The sequence below is a fragment of the Cryptomeria japonica genome, chromosome 8, assembly GCF_030272615.1.
Source record: "Cryptomeria japonica chromosome 8, Sugi_1.0, whole genome shotgun sequence".
NCBI lineage: Eukaryota > Viridiplantae > Streptophyta > Pinopsida > Cupressales > Cupressaceae > Cryptomeria > Cryptomeria japonica.
In genome coordinates this window covers 418,119,318-418,134,227 of record NC_081412.1, presented here as the reverse complement: position 1 = coordinate 418,134,227, position 14,910 = coordinate 418,119,318, and the positions used below count along the sequence as shown (strand labels likewise).

The 14,910-nt window shown below is 34.7% G+C and overlaps 1 protein-coding gene across 1 annotated transcript in view; it reads right to left on the bottom strand.

Annotated features, from left to right (window-relative positions):
* LOC131028546 (MLO-like protein 14) overlaps positions 1-14,910 on the bottom strand; it is a 96,959-nt gene that overhangs the window by 26,603 nt on the left and 55,446 nt on the right. The gene's annotated exons all lie outside the window — the stretch shown is intronic.

Here is a 14,910-nt window from a genome sequence, read left to right as displayed (position 1 = left end):
CTTTCTTGACCAATTCCTCATGCATTTGATAGGTGTTTTGCTCCATATGGCATTTTTTCAAAAATGTGGCTAGGGTTTGGAGTTTAGTTTATTGTTTATTTAAGAGATTCTATCTCTTCTTTCAAGGATTGTTTCTTGTTCTTAGAAGGTCATTTTGTTGATCAAGGTATGTTCTTTTCCTTTCTTCTTTGTTTTCATTTCTTGTTTGTTTGGGTTTCCTTGGTCAATTTGTATATGTTGGTTTTGTTTTGCTCTTGCCTAACATCAGTTTTGTGAGAGATTTTCCCCTTTGTTCCAAGTTTGCAAAGTAATTTGCAAATTGCATTGTCTTTCCCCATTTTCCCTCTTTGCTTACATTCAGGATTTAAAAACCCGATTGCAAGTAAGATTAAAATAATTGATCTACCCCTTTCGTTGAAAAACCTTAATCATCTTTTGGTGAAATTCCAAGGTTCTCAGTTGGAAAAAACTCATCCTTTCAAAATCGGGTTTTTAAAACTTGATTACAAGTCGAAAGTTCTTCCCATTTTCATAAAGATGATCTTCCCAAAATCTTTTCATTTTCACTCATATTCATTGCCATCATCCGTACATACCATTCCCACCATTTCATCCACTCATTTCACACCTTCATTCATTTTTCTCATTTAAAGTCTACTTGCAGTCAACCATCCAGAACTCGAAACTGGTCCAAAATGCACTCAAAAAACACTTGAAAATGAGTTTTAAAGGTCCAATTACAAGTGCAAACTTGTGTTTACCCATTACACATATGAAGTTGCATGTTTGTTCTCCACAATTGCAAGTTAATGCTCTTGTTTTTCTCACACATGTAATGCAGCTTCTAGAACCCGAAGTTCACTTGTGAGCCCAATTTGGCATCAATTTATACCTTCCCTTCTCAGTCCGGTTTGCACACATGATCTACCAAATCAATGGATCAAGGCATGGGCCTTATTTTGCAAGCAGATTTCAAGATTGGAGGATGATACAAAGAAGAGATACAACAACAATTCATGGTTGAGAACATAGAATGCTTTCACGACAGAGATGGTCATGACATGAAAAGAGGAAGGCAGCCCTTTCCCTTCTAAAAAGCCAGTACTACCCCAAGTAAGAAGATAAGGTTGAAGTTCGTTGGCCAATGACACAAAGATCATTAAAGATACAAATTCTCGTTCTGGTTCAAGATGTCTTCACCAATCCAAAATACTTCAAGTTCTAGCATCCTGAAGCAGCATGAAAATCATCACAGACAAAGGATGAAGCAGTTAGAGTCGTGTCTTTGGACACATAGAATAGTTTTAATTATGCATTTGTAATTTTGTTTTGACAAGTTACATGTAAAAAATAACTTTGTAATTGCAAGTTAACTCATCACTTGCACTTTTGTAATTACCTATAAAGCAACTACAAATTGAGTTCAATTAGAACTGTAGTTGGAATAAGTCATGGTGATTGAGAAAATTTCTCAAGTAAGTTAGGATCCTCCCACCTTTTTCTCAAGGCTCCTCTGTAGTGCCCCTACCCTAGTCCGCTTTGTAAAACTGGTTTGACCTTGGTTGACTTTTTCTATGTGGCATTCTTGGATGGTTGATTTACCATTATGTAATGTTGTAGATTAGATAATATGAATATTGTGCGTACCTGTTATTGTGCTTTCGCATCGATTCTTGTGTAAGTTTAATTGTTTCCCTAATTCTTGTTATAAATCTCGAGCTAACGCCTTCATTGATAATATATATATATATATTGCAAGTACGGTACAGCCTAGGTGCGAGGTTCGTCTCCATCAGGATTTGCAGGGTTGGGTATACCTCTTTCATCCTTAAAATTTGGATTAGGTGGTCGTAAAACCCTCGTCTTGCCTTAGCAATGATCAAGTGAGCGTCTTGTGTGGTCCGTCGGTTTCTTGGTTTGTGTGCCTTGCGTGTGGTAAAATGGAGTATTTTATCCTACATATTTAGCTCGAATTAATGTGTTCATTTACGCATTAGTAATTGAGGGATTTAAAATATATAGGTTTCTTTTATGTGATTAATCATTAATTAAAAAGATCATTTTATTTATGTTTGTAGCGAGCTTAATTTAATAGTTAATTTTAAAATAACAAATTTAATTAGTTTATGCCTTTTTTAAAAGGGAAAGATTTAAAGTTATTTGAAATAGAAATAATTTAATCTCATTTGCATTTTGGAAAAGAAAGGTTAATTTTACTTATTTAAGAAAATCAATTTTTATTAGAAAAGCAAGTTTAATTTATATGTATATTTGATATAATGTGAAAGATTGATTTTGGGAGTTAATTTAATTAAAATATTTTATCCTCGTCAATATTGTGAAATATAAATATGAGCTTAGTTAATATTGAGAAAATTAAAATTAAATAAGAGAGAAGCATTTTAACTTTTATTAGAAAAGCAAGTTAGATTATTTGAATAGTTTAAAAAGAATGATTATTTTTATTTTTATTTCTTTTTATTTAAAGTGTTTAAATTCGAAATTAGAAAATTAGGTCGAAATTTCATTCTTTTAACCTAGGTTGGAAAAACATTTTGGGAGTTGTTGATTTTCTTTTGGGAAAAAATAAAATAAAAATAAAAAAATAAAAAAAGATATTTTTTTTTTGGATGGAGAAAATTTGGGGATTTTGGGAAAGGAAGAATTTCCACAGCTGCAGGTTGGGCTCTCCGTCGGATCTTGCCAAAGAGAGGTAAGATTCTTTATCTTGTTTCCTTTGTTGAAAGAAAAATAAATAAATAAATAAAAGAATGAAATAAAATTTCTGGTTGCTTTCCTTTGAAGAAATTTCTGGATTGAAATGGGGTTTGGGTTTTGAATCTATGTATTTTAGTTTCAAGTGTGGAAATTGGGTGGATTCATTGTTTGGGGAATGATCTTCATCATGCTCAAGATTTGCTTGTTGGGTTTAGTTTTTTTTTTCAGCAAGTATGTGTTTTGGAAAAACAATAATATTCTGGAAAAATCTTCAAAATGGTGTTTATTTTTGAAATTCTGGAAAATATTATAGAATATGTGAATGAAAGAAATTGGGGGTTTTAGTTTATTATTGTTTTAGTTTGCTTTTATTTTATTTGGGGCTTCCCGGTGTTTTCTGTTTTTTTTGTTTTTTTTAAAAAAAAACAGTATGTTTATGCTGGTCTTTTGCTATTCTGGAAAATATCCCCATTTTGTTCTCAGAAAATTTCTGAATATTGAAAAAAAAAATATATATATATATATATATATATATAAATAAAATAAAAAGATATATACATTACTGCTGGTATATACATTACTGGTGATCTGTGTACCCACCAGCTGGGGTTTTAGTTTTATTTGTTTTTGAAATGTTATTAAAACTCAAAAAAAAAAGAAATATATATATATACATTACTACTGGTCTGTGTACCCAACAGCTGAGGTTTTAGTTTTATTTGTTTTTGAAATGCTATTAAAACTCAAAAAAAAGAAATATATATATATACATTACTGCTGGTCTACGTACCCAACAGCTGAGGTTTTAGTTTTATTTGTTTTTGAAATGTTATTAAAACTCAAAAAAAAAGAAAAAAAAAAAAATATATATATATATATATAAAAACATATATACATTACTGCTAGTCTGTGTACCCAACAGCTGGAGTTTTTGTTTTATTTGTTTTTGAAATGTTATTAAAACTCAAAAAATATATATATATATATATGTATATATATATAAATATATATATATGTATATATATATATAAATATATACATTACTACTGGTCTGTGTACCTAGCAACTGGGGTTTTAGTTTTATTTGTTTTTGAAATGTTATTAAAACTCAAAAAAAAGAAATATATATATATATATATACATTACTGCTGGTCTGTGTACCTAGCAACTAGGGTTTTAGTTTAATTAATTATTAATTATTAATAATATATATTTATTAATGAACATTAATATATATATATATTAATTAATAATTAATTTGAAATTCGAGCATTATTAAATTATTATTAATATATATTTTATTAATGAAGATTAATATATATATATAATAATTAATATTTGATTGGATTATTGTGTATTATTAATTATTAATTGTGTATATTTTATTAATCATGGGTTAATAAATATATATTAATTAATATTTAATTTTGGTATCAGTATTAATGAGAAAGTATCTTTTTGGGAAAAAGATAGGATATTATTTTGATCGAAAAATTTTTGAAGTAAAATATATTTATTAATTGATAATTTTTAAATAATATTTTATCCAGGAACATATTATAGAGAAATTGAAAAGTAAAAATAAAATGAATGAGATATTTATCATTGGATATTTTGAAAACGTAGTTCATTTAAAAAACTTGATCGACATTTAAATGTTTAAATCAACATAAGAAAAGATTGTATTTTCCGGTTATTGCTTGTGCAAGGTTTAATTTTTGCTTTCGCTTTTGTTTAAAGTAATAGCAAGTTCCTTGATATGTTTGTTTGGACCCTGTCGTCTGGTTGTTTTGTGTTTGGCCATAATTGGTCAAGTCCCCAGGTTAGAGTACCGCGAGACAAGAGACCTTTGTAGTTCTTTTAATATGCTCAGTTGGATATGTTTCTATGTAGGGATCTTTTAGGATTTATTGACCGAAGTGGTCATTTGTATATTGTTGTGCTCGCCTAAAAGGGTAGGAATGTAAATGACGTGAACCCTATGTAACTATAACTTAATTAATTACCAAAGGGGTCTTGCAGTTGAGCAGACCCGGAGATGTAGCCCTCTAGGGGTGAACTCCGAAATCATTTCTGTGTTTTGTGATGTTTTTGTCTTTCATGTTTCATAGATAGTGCTAGCATGTATGGATGATAATTGGATAGAATATATAAGTGGGTTAGATGAGAATTATCGTAATGCATGTATGTAGTCGTATTTTAAATGCAATAAATGGATCATGAAGGAATGTAATCAATTTCAATTAATGATGATACAATTAAGTATGCATGAAAGAACTCATTAGTTATGATGAAATTATAGTACACTTTGGAACAAAATGCATGGCATGTGTTAATGTAAACTCGAACGCAACGAATGGTTTAAAAGTTATTGGATGAACTCATCATATCACCTAAATTGTAATTCTAATGGATGAACTTCATGTTGTTGTCTACATTTTAATCTTAATAAATGAACTTCATCATAATAGCTATAATTGAACTAAAATGAGTGAACTCATTTAGTTATTTATATTTTAATCTTAATAAATAATCTTCATCATATTTAACTTATTTTAACTATAATGGGTGAACTCATTTAGCTATCTATATTTTAACCCTAATGGATGAACTTCATTGTGTTATTTACATTTTATCCTTAATAAATGATCTTCATCTTATTAACTATTTTTTAACTATAATGGATGAACTCATTTGGTTATTTACATTTTAACCTTAATAAATGAACTTCATCTTATTAGCTATATTTTAACTAAATTGGATGAAATCATCAAGATAACTATATTTTAACCTTAATGGATGAATTCATATGTTATCTATGCTTTAACTTCAAAGGGGTAGATATCCTCATGTTAGCCTCACCTTCAGCCATAATAGATGAACGCTTCCTAATTGCTATAATGTTGATTCACTGAACAAATTATACCCATGTTTCAAGTAATAACATGTAATTAAGATATCCTGCTTAATTGGATCAAATGTCGCGAGTTGAGTTAGGTGTTAAGTTACGTAATCACGTTGAGAAACTCCTTAGGTTCGTTTAGTCTTCCGCTGTGTTATCTAAGCGTTAGATAACTCCAATGTATCTTAATGTTGTGTCTTATTATTAAAAAAAAAGTATTTACACTCCATTGGAGTGTTTTAGCTTTATCCCTTCGGGTTTCCTGGCGGGGCATTGCATCCTCTCCTATAAATACTTGAGGGGGTCTATTGTAATTGATATATTTTGGCAATGCAACAAAATTCTGTCAGTTTGTATGTGCACTCTAAGACTTTGAGCTTAGATGTAAATCAGATTGCTTTCAATAAAAGAGGCAAGTTGTGTTGAGACTCTAAGCCAATTCAAGTTGTTATGTGACGACATTTTCTGGAGTTGATTGTGAATTTTGTTCTCTTTTTCAAGAGAGATTTAAATTCAATCTTGCAAACTTTGAGCTGCTAATTGTATTTAGAGTTATATGTTTGGTTGTCAGATTTGATCTTGCAGACTTTGAGTTGCTTATCGTATTTGAAGCTAGTGTGGAAAGCTCAAGAGGGAAGATAGCTTGTAGACTTTGTGCTGCTTCTATTTTTAAGACTTGTGCATGTAAGGTGAAGTGCATCATGTAGTTAGATTTTGAGTTGCTACATATTGTGCTTGGTTACTAGACAATCATCTAAAAAGGTTGATAGGAGAATAGATAGTTGAAGACTTTGAAATTTCTTTCTGTTTTCCCGTCCCGGGGAAGTGACGGAGGTTTTTGTGCCTTCATGGAAACTTTGCTTCCCTTTATGCTCCAAAAATCCTACAAAAAAGTCTCATTTCTGTATTTGTTGTTATTTATTTCCAATTGCTATTACTTTTCTGTGAAGAGAAAAGAGTATAGTTTTTCTTGAAAGAAGAAGAAAGACTGTTGTCCCATCCATATTAGATTAGCTTAGTTTGTAGATAGGGGGAGCCTTCCCTAAATTAGGAGAGTATCATACTCACACACTGTGGTTGAAATCACAATTTTGCACATTCCCTAGGTGTACAAAATTTTCAACCAACAATAACCCTCTTTCTCAACCTTGATAAACTTGTTATTATTATTATTGTTATTAATATTGTTTTCTTGAGTAATATTAGTTAAAAAAGAAAAATCGAATATGGTTGGAACAATTTTTAAAATAAAAAGAATGAAATAGTAGTGACACACTCATGATGTCATAAATTTATCTAGAAATTTCTTATTTACTCTATGTTAATCTAGCACATGTTGTAGGAGAAAATGAGAAGGTTCTAGAAGAGAATCTCAAATTTAAAATACTATGACAACAATTATTTTTGCATGGAATTAATTTTGGAAAAGAATCTCAAAATCAATTAATTTCCTTGATAGTGGGAAAATGACTCTCTTTTCTATATATTGAATTCTAGATTTTCAAAATGGGGAGTCCATTGTTTCTTTGATAAAGTAGTTTTTGAATTCTTGCAAATCATGTTAGTTGTAGGAAGAATTTGGTAGACCTAATGTATTGTAGGAGATAGGATTTTTCAGGGGTTTGGAAGAGATCTATACCAAGTTTCAGGACAAGGATCGAAGGAAGATAGCTGGGCAACAAAGAGTTGATTCAACAACAGCAAATTCACTCATCAAGCAGATCCAGGTTCCCTCCTTACTTAATGCATGATTTCTTTTAAAAGTAAGGGTGGGGATTCATATTTGCATGCGTGTTACTTTTTGATATTTTGTTAAATCAAAAAGAGGGTTTTTATTGTATGCACGTTGTTTTCTTTATGGAAAAGGAAAATTCATGTAGTTAAAAGGAGAAAGATTTTGTTATTTTGTTTTAAATTAGAAAATGGGAGGTCTTCGGTTCTAGTCTACTCAACTGGTTGTTATTCCATTGTACTTGGCACTTGTTAACCATAGCACGTTCAAAACCACTTTTAAGAAGCAAGTAATGGATGAGCAAAAACTCGATCCATGGTATGAACAAGTCAAATTAACGTTAGAGTATGATCCAACAGATCCTAAGGTTGAAGGGTACACCCTAGATTGCTAAGATACAATAACAAAATCTATGTTCCAAATTCAGGGGACTTAAGAAAGGTAGTCTTATCTGAGGCCCATAATATTCCTTATTCGGGACATCCGGGGGTTAATAAACTTTATGTAGATCTAAAGAAACTATACTTTTGGCAAGGGATGAAGAATGGCACAGTTCAATATGTGGCTAAATGTTTGGAGTGTCAAAGGGTAAAAGCAGAACATAGGCATCCAACTGGACTATTACACTTACATGATGTACCTCATCACAAATGGCAAGTTATTAGTATGGACTTTGTGCAAGGGTTGCCCATGTCACCTTCTAGACATGATACAATAATGGTGATCATTGATAAACTCACAAAAGTGGCACACTTTATATCAGGGAACTTGACTGATGATGCACCCACTTTGGCAAGGCACTTTATTAAGGAAATATTTAGGTTGCATGGGATGCCAAAGAAAATTATATCAAATAGAGATGCTAGATTCACTTCAAGATTTTGGTCAATGTAATGTCCCCTTCTCATTGATGCTCTTTCAGTGGTCCATTAGCCTATTCCTGAGACCCGTAGGCTAGGTGGAATGAAGAATGAGGGTCTAGCATTGATGAAACAAGGACTTACTATTTTTAATAAGTCAGGGAATGACCATTCTGGTGTTACTGTCCTACTAAGTTCTCCATGTTTTGCCTCTGGACGCGATGATCATGCTTTTCTAAGCATTAATTCTTGACTTACTATTTTTAGTAAGTGACTGTGCGGCACAATTCTATTTTTGGCAGTAGACAGGGTTATGATTCTACAGCAGTTATGTGGTCATCCGGGCTCAGTTTCATCCTGGTTGTGATAATAATCAGTACGGGAGTCATTTGCGACATAATTAAATATTATTTCCTTATCCTAAGGTTAATATTTAATTAATCTATTTATTGGCTACTGGTTTATTAAATTTGGGATTAATGCCTATTTTATTGTAAGTTTTGGCGAAATTCATATGTACTATGGGATGTAGAAATATTTTAGAAAATTATTATTTCACATTGCATCTCCATTATTTGCCTAAGTGTTTAACGTGGGTCCTCCCCCTTTTTGGGTATGAGTTTTGACTTAGGAGAAAGTGGCGCTACATTTGGGTCCACATGTAGTGGAATGAAATTCAAATGCAAGGCGTGGAATTTGGAGGAATGGCATTTGAATTTGAAGAGTGAAGTTATAAATAAGAGGCTTGGGCTCCCATTTGCACTATCTTTGAAAATTGCATCGTTATGCTGCCGGTTTGGCTATTGAAAATCTGAGCTTCGAAGTTGGCTTCCTAGCTGAGTCTCAGTTTCGTACTTGCAATATAGTACCTAGTTGTGCCCTTGTGTTCCCATTGCAGATTGGTTAATCAGTTGCAGATTATGGAGTGATTGATGTTGGATTTGATTGTTTCTGGTTGCTGGTCGCGAGACTGCTGAAAGTGAAATTTGCTCATATCTCTTAACCAGGCGACTCCATCCATCTGGGTACCGACTCATTCTTCCTTCCATGCCATGGCGATACAATGTGTGAGTTTTTAGTTGCTTTGATTGAGCAATGATTTTATTAGACAAAATCGAACTTCCTAGGCTAGGCGTGGGTTTTTCTGTTTGCATTGGGATGCGTGCAAAATAAAAATGAGTTTGTTTGGGATGTGGCTTTGATTGGTTGTCATTGCATTGATGTACGGTGGGATTGGGATTGATTTGAGTTGATTCGGGCAAAAAATGAGTGAGTTATGAGTGTTTTGATGTTTCCATAGGCTGCTGAAACTGTACTTTCAGCCTGCAGATCAGTGTAACAGAAAATTACAGTCATGTTGTAGAAATCTGCAATTATTCATCTCATCTCATCTCTATATTGTAAGGTTGTTTCAGTAGTACTGATCATCCCCTTCTTTCTACTTTCTTTTGTAATTACCCACTGCATAAGTGGAAGAGGCTGGCTTGCCGCCTTCTATGTTTTGTAATTCAGTTTTGTAATCAGTCCTCCCACTGAATAAGTGGTCGAGTGATAAGTTCAATTCAATGGTCCTCCCGCTGAAATATGCGGTAGAGTGATAGCTTAATGTACTGTCCTCCCGCTGAAATACGCGGTAGAGTGATTGAACTTCAGTTTATTGTAATTTTCCCTTGGTCGGTTTACCGCCAAGAGCTTTGGTTTCTATCCTGCTGGACAAGCAAAAGGGGCTAGCTTGCCGCCCATGCATTGTAATTTTCAGTTTGATTATGATTGCTAACGATCCCCAGAACACCATATGCTCTCACCCTCCCAATCTGGGCTCTCGGTGAACAAAAGGTGGAAGGGTTCCCTTTCAGTTGTTTGGTTTATTCCTCTAACCTTAACGGGTTATTTGTTGTGGATGAATTGTTATTGGTCTAAAAACAAAAAAAAAATTACTGGGATATTACAATCAACCCTTCAATCAGCGGAACACAACTAAACTTTAGTACTGCATATCATCCTGAAACTGGCAGCCAAACAGAAAGGACAAACCAAATTGTAGAAGACTTACTTCGCATGTACTGTATGGACCAACAGAAGAAATGGGAAGAGTACCTACCACTAGTGGAGTTTGCTTACAACAACACCTTTCAAACATCTTAAGGAATGGCACCTTTTGAAGTGTTGTATGGTAGACCGTGTCGAACACCTCTGAGTTGGGACAATCTTGAGGATGAGTAATAATTGGTCCAGACATGTTGAAAGAAATGGAAAAGAAAACTAAAGAAATAAGGCAAAGGTTGAAGGAAGCTTCAGATAGGCAGAAAAGTTATGCAAACAAGAACGGACTCCAAGGGAGTTTGAGGTGGGAGAAGAAGTCTTCCTAAGGGTCAGACCACACAAGAGTTCCATAAGGTTTGGGATAAAGACCAAGCTAGCACCTCGATATGTTGGACCTTTTGAAATCTTGGAAAAGATTAATCCAATTGCATACCGGTTGACCTTACCTCCCCAACTGAGCCGAATCCATGATGTCTTCCATGTGTTACTTCTTAGAAAGTATGTACCTGATGAAAAAACATGTTTTGAATTGGGATGCCTTACAATTCCAAGAAACGGGGGGAATAATGATAGAGCCAAACAGTTTACATCAAACCATAGTTAGAAACTAGAACTACATACTTTACACCTTGATCCTGTGCCGAAACGGGTATGTAGGCAATCTAGGGATGGAGTTGTCCCTAGTACTCAGGCGTTCGGGGATGGGGTCTAGGACTTTGGTTAAAGGTGAGTAGTCGGTTTTTCGAAGTTTCTTAGTCTCTCAATCAAAGGGTATAGAAACACTAATTGGAAGATGAAAAGTATTTTAATGCATACTCGGAAGGAATCCCGTATGGATTCGATTGACTTCCCAAGGCTTTAGGCCAAATTCTGAGGCGGAACTCAAGCTTATTTTATTTTATTTTATTTACTCCTAAGGAGAGCGACCTTAGTGCACTCCTAGTAGAGGAGTGTAGTCCTTCGAGAGTGACTCAGGACCCGGATGGTTCTGATGAGTCTAAAGTCTCTCGCCAGAGCACCCCCTATTCTTTATGAATAGATGCCTACCCCGTTTGGGTAGATGCCTATCCCGAATTGGATAGATGAAACCCCCTGTCACATATGGACAGATGCCTAACCCATATGGTTAGATGCCCATCCCAATTGGATGGATGCCTATCCCGTTTGGATAGATGTACCTAAGTATGCAATTGAATCAAACACAATTAAAGAAAAAAAATAGTTGAAATTTTTGGGTTAAGTTAAGTGGGATATTACACAATGCATTGATTTAGTTATTAATATTTTTAATTTATGCTTTATTGAATCATTGATTTTGTCTCTTTTTCAGGTGGCACCGTGTTCATCAAATCAATTGATGCTTTAGGACATGCAAAAAATGCCACAAACCTTTCTGAGACTTTAGAGGAAGTCCTAGCTAAAGTGGTTGAGGAGAATGTGATGCACATGGTGACAGATAATGCAGCAAATTATGTTGTTGCACGTAGACTATTGATAGAGAGGCACCCAACATTATTTTGGACTCCATGTGCTACCCATTGCCTTGACATCATATTCAAGGATTTTGGCATGCTTCCATTGATCAAAATATGTGTGGGTTGAGCCAAAAATATTTGTAAATTTGTAAACAATCACACATAGGTTCTCAACCTAATAAAGCAATACATGGGTCAGAAGGAGTTGACATGTCCTAGCATTACCAAATTTGTTACAAATTTCATCACATTACAATCCTTGCTTCAATCAAAGGGAACTTTGAGGCGGATGTTTATTAGTTAGGAGTAGACTTCCTCATCCTAGGCTATGACCACTGCACGTGTTTATGTGGCAAATTGCATGTTTGATGAGCCAAGCCTTTGGGTACCTGTTGCAGAGATTGTGAAGGTAAATGAAGATCTAATTGTACACTTTGTTTTAATTTTTATTCATATTTTTATTTTATTTGCTTATTTTTGCTCACACTTACATTAGGTTAATGTTTCACAATAATTCCAATTCACTAAGCCTTTGATAGTTCTACGAGTTGTTGATGGGGAGAAGCCCCCAATGGGCTACATATATGAGGGCATGGATGGGGCCAAGGAGGCCATTAGATCCATATATGCAAGAGTTGAGGGTAAGTATCGTCCCATTTGGAAGATTATCGATAGGCAATGGCACTTCCACCTTCACAGGGCCTACATGCAACCACTTATTTCCTCAATCCGGCATTCCAATACCGCCTTGATTTCAAGGTGGATGAGTAGATTCTCAATGGGCTCTACTCAATGATAGAGTAGATGTCACCTAGTGTTACTACATTGATAATCCATGAGATCAAGACCTTTACTCATGCACAAGGAGAGGTCTTTTCTCGTCAAATGTGCAAAGAAAATTAGACAACATTGTAGCTAGATAAAAATATATTTAAGGGCATAATTTAAGTTTAAAAATGTAATTAAATTTTCCTCTTTTTATATTATTATTAAATGTTGAAACTTAAAGTTGGATAATGAGATTGATTGTTTTGTTTTTTTCTCATTTTAGATAGATGGTGGGAAATGTGTGGTGCTAATATACCAAATCTTCAGAGACCCATTCACAGGCCTTGCCGAGTTCTACTGTATCATCGCATCCTTCGAGAACAGGGTTCATCGTGACCTACATGGCAAAATATGGCTTTGTTCGTGAACAATGTGCACGACTTGAAGCGGTTTGGGGACGTGAAAATAACACATGCGCATATGGTGCCAAAGAAAGATATCTTGCCAAAAAACTCAAACGCCCAGTGTTCATGGGAGGGTCAATTGGGCGTTGGCATTGGGTAACTTACTCACCGCTACATCCTTCAACTCGATTAATATCGACCAAGTGGGCCCCCTACCATTATTTAAAGGAGATCGAGCCCATTTGTGGTTTGTCCTAGTGTTGTAGTTGTCAAGGTGTCGGCAAGAATGGAAGCAACCTTTACGCTTTACACGCCCAAGCTACAACTGTCATTTCTAGGCGATGTTGTTGCTAACAGGATCAAAATCATTTTCAAGTATGAAGATGAGGCTTTTGTACAGATAGTAGAAACAATTCTGGGAGAGTGCTTTTTTAAGACCATGAACAAATATCGCACGAATGTTGATGTTGTGAACATGGTGATGGCATGGGGGTTGGAGTTGGGTGAAAAGAAGGATGTTCTGGTGTAGGTTTTGAGGGGATGCGTTGAGGATGAGTGGTTGAGTGGGTTGATGGAATTGCTTGAAATGGCCATGCCCGGAGCAGGCTTTGATGCTAGGGAAGGTCTTGACATCGATGGCATACATGAATTGAGGGAGCTAGTGCCATTTATCCGTTAGCCTTTTGGGATTGATCACGATGAGCGTTGCGCAAAGGCTGCAATTGGTTGGGACTCACTGAAGCTTTACCTGAGGGAGAGGGAAGTGGAATCTTGTGGAAATGGTCCCTGTGGACCTGTAGTGCAGAAAGTGAAGGTGAAGGGCAAGAGGAAGAGACCGGGTTCGAGGAGGCTATGGCAGCAGAAAAGAATGATGGAACCCATTGGAGATGTGTTGGTAGGAGTTGAGGTGCGCAACACAGGCGAGAGTTCGAGCAGCTTCATGTAGAGCGTGCCCTAAACCTGGGTGTGATGGGCTTTTGTTTTCTTTTTGTCAATTTTTGATGTGCAATGTGTGGCCCAATTTTTAATATGAGGCTGGAATTTAATTAGATGAATACATGTAAATTTGGTCTAGAAGATTGTAATGTACTTCTCAGTCTATTCTCGGATTTTCGTGGTTGTTTGTAGGTTGTCTGTAGGTCCGAGTTGACGAATCTTGTAATGGTGTTGTTTGTCCTCCCACTTGTGAAAGGTTGACTCTTCTTTTTGCTTCTGCCAGCTGTTATTCGACTTCATAGCTAGTTGGTGTCTGGGTCTGGGTGCTTGGTGTTCGGAGTTATGGTGGGTGCCTGCCTATATGGTTCACATGGTTTACATAAACTTCTTTTGCTTTAATTATGTAATCACATACTTTATATACCAATAAAATTATATCTATTACCGAAAAAAAAAATATACCAAATCTTCAAAGGATGGCGATTCGCATATTGAGCAAAAAATGCAATGCTTCAAGTTGGGAGCGCAATTGGATTATGCTTGAGCCCATACACTCCAAGAGGCATAATAGATTGTTAGTGGAAAGGCTGAATGATCTAGTCCATGTTCATTAGAAATTTAGAACCTTCATCTTCGCCACAAATAGATTTTGGGCATTAACTATGTGATCAAATTAGCTTCTATTTGATGATGTTATTGTGTCTTTAAGGTTTCTTTAATAAAGAATGCATGAAACGAGTTTTAAATCCTTAAAAATATTTGAATTTCTTGGGTTTTTCACTTTGCCAAGTTTTTGCCAAGTTGAATCTGAGTCCAAAATCAATTTGCCAAGTCCGAGGCTAATCCAAGTCTCGTAAATTTGGTTCTAATAGAATACCCTAACAAATCATTTGTGATCAGGATTGTATCTTCCAAAACAATTTTATTCCACTTAGTGGGGATGACATTCAATATAACTAGTGCTTCTCATCCCCATATAAGTGGACAAATAGAATTAGTTAATATGTATTTGGAAGCATGTTTGACAATGTATCACTCATCACCACATTTTAGTACAACACCACATATCAAT